The sequence below is a fragment of the Meriones unguiculatus genome, chromosome 1, assembly GCF_030254825.1.
Source record: "Meriones unguiculatus strain TT.TT164.6M chromosome 1, Bangor_MerUng_6.1, whole genome shotgun sequence".
NCBI lineage: Eukaryota > Metazoa > Chordata > Mammalia > Rodentia > Muridae > Meriones > Meriones unguiculatus.
In genome coordinates, this window is record NC_083349.1 from 38873097 (window position 1) to 38875930 (window position 2834).

The 2834-nt window shown below is 38.2% G+C and overlaps 1 pseudogene; it reads left to right on the forward strand.

The window, feature by feature from the left end:
- The first annotated feature begins 1489 nt into the window (after window positions 1-1489).
- On the forward strand, window positions 1490-1943 carry LOC110559314 (ubiquitin-conjugating enzyme E2 D3-like; annotated as a pseudogene).
- Window positions 1944-2834: the final 891 nt, after the last annotated feature.

Sequence of the window (2834 nt, forward strand, 5' to 3'; positions counted from 1 at the left end):
CCCTGTAATGCTAACACACTTACTAGCTAAAGACCAACCATGCTTGTTGAGAGAACAAGTAAACAAAGCACAATATTTGCCATTCAGTGTCCTCTACTGAGGACATAAATTAAATTCAAGTATGTATGTAATTACACACAATTTAATTACATTCAAGTATGTATGTAATTAAATTCAAGTATGTATGTAAGTAGTATGTAATTCTGGAAATTCTGTCCTAATATGAAACATCAGATTTTTAGTTTTAAAGAAAATACAATTTTAGTTGTTAAAAATAGTGAGGCATTCACGGAACATGATTATATATGAGGGGAGGGCCGTATGACACTGTCTCACACGTAACAGTTTCTTTTTTTAGCTGTCTTTTCTTCTTTTTTGATTTTATTTCTGAGACAGGATTTTATTATATAGCACAGGCTGGCCTGGAACTCATTATGTAACCCAACCTAACCTTGAACTCATGTTCCTCCTTCTAGAGGGCTGGGATTATAGGTGCATTCTACCAAGCATGGCTCTGGTTGCATTTCTAATGACATGGGTTTTGATAGTGACTAAATTCTCATCTGAATTGCTACAAACTGCGTTAAAAAGAAACCCTACTTACAGTGGTCCATTTACTTTGTTTTTCATTAAGTGTTTGTGTCTGGGGGTGCATTTGTGTGCACATGAGCAGTTATGAGGACAACTTTGTGCAGTCCCTTCTGTCCTTCTACCTTCACATGGGCTCTGCTGGGTTGAACTCAAGTCACAAGGCTTGGACTTTTACCTGCTAAGCCATCTGGCCACCCCTTGTCTCCCAGTTCACTTTAAAAGCCAAAGCCCACTACTGTGTAACTGCAACTTTTCTAGAATTTATGCAAATGACAATTTGTTGTCTGTATCTGAAGCATTCAGCCAACAGTGGGCCAAAAAAAAAAAAAAAAAAAAGAAAAGAAAAAAGGAAAAAAAGAAAGAAAGAAAAAAGTTAATACTGCTTTTGACAAATTCTGAGTCTATCACAAATGAAAAAAAGCCATTTATTAGGACAAAGGACGAACACAGTAGTTTAAAATATAAACAGAAAAAAAAACAGTGTTTTTATTTTTTTATATTTTGGGCAATTTATTATGACTTTGTAGAAAATACAAACATTGCTTTTATGTATCAGCTTGCTTATTTGTTTCTTTATTTTTACTTAACAAAGCACTGTTGCCATTCTGGCACAAATAGTCACAATTCCCTTTCCATTAGAAATAATCACCCTCAGCCCAGGACCCACCCTTCCAGTCTGACCTCTGATCAGCTTAGTAAGATTGCTGTCTGTGGCAGAGAGCTGTGTCTGGCAGAGCTCCTATGAAAAGAAGTGACAATCTTTCCTCGACACCAAGATAATCAAGATTTTTGGCTGGACCTTTGAATACACATTGGCATTGAAAAACACAAACTGTGCAGCTGAAACATATTAATAAGGGAACCTCGTGGTTTGGCCTGTGGCCTTCTAGCCCAGTGTTCCACAGGTCCAGTTGGATATGCTTCCCTGACAAGCCACAATTATGGGACCTAATGACATCAAGGTGGTATATTCTTTCTGACAATTCGTTTTCCTACAGACCACCTCTTCAGACCACCTAAGACTATATTTACAAGAATTTATCATCCAAATATTAACAGTCATGGCAGCATTTGTCTTGATATTCTCAGATCACAGTGTCTCCTGCTTTAACTATTTCTAAAATTCTTTCATCCATTTATTCACTACTATGTGACCGAAACCCAGATGACCCTCCAATGCCAGAGATTGCACAAACCTAAAAACAGACACAGATAGGCACAACAAAATATCTCGGGTATGGACTCAGAAGTGTGCCACATGACACTACCTTAAAGTCAGAGCTGTATTATAGTTGGAATAAACTTTAAATTACTGTTAAAAATAATGAATAACTTTTTTTTCACACATAGCCTTTGATCTCACCATTTGTATATCACCATGAGGTCATGAGGTCATATAATAGTCTGGTTAGAGTACACCCTTCCTGCTTTCTCGAGAGAGGGCGACACAGAATAACAAAACCCAGAAGGTAACATAATGACTGTGGCTTAGATACTGTCTGTAGCCCTCCATACCAAAGACTGAAAAGTCAGTGCCTATAAACTCTCTTAATGGAAGAGGATTAAAAGTGATACTGTAGAGTTGTGAATGACCTCTGACAAATGACAATTGGCATGCACAATTTCATTTCCTTCACATGAATTTATATCAGCTTTCTCTTGTTTTAATTAATTCCCACCATCTTGGGGATGTAAACAATGAAAATATAGTAGATTTCTGTAGTTCTGAGGTCTAGTGTGGGTCCCTCTGGGCTAAAAGTGGCAGCACACAAGTTCTTTCTGAGAGACAGGGTCAGGCTCATATCCCTGCCCTCCTTCCTCCATCTTCACAGCAATGTTACATCTTTCTGTAACCTCTCTAGCTCTCCCTAGACTCAGGATTCTTTAATAAACCCATGTGAGGAGTATGGATGCAACTGCAAAGCTATTTCACCCATACGGAGACACCTACTTGCATGGTAGAGACATGTATTCACAAGTCCTGATGGGGAGAAAGCCATTGTTCTAAGTACCATATGAGTAAGATACTAGAGCTTTCAGGGAGTGAGAAAAGGACACAGAGAGAGGTTTCTTTTGGAAAGATGTCTACTGGTGTGCTTTTCAGAAAGGGTCAACTAGAGAAGGATACCATCAACAGAGAGAAAGAACAGTAGGTGTGAGGGCAACACCTTTAAATTACCCATGACCCCGCTTTGTAGTGAAAGTTTTGGTTTCTTTAAAAACTGAGTTGTGTCATGTAAATG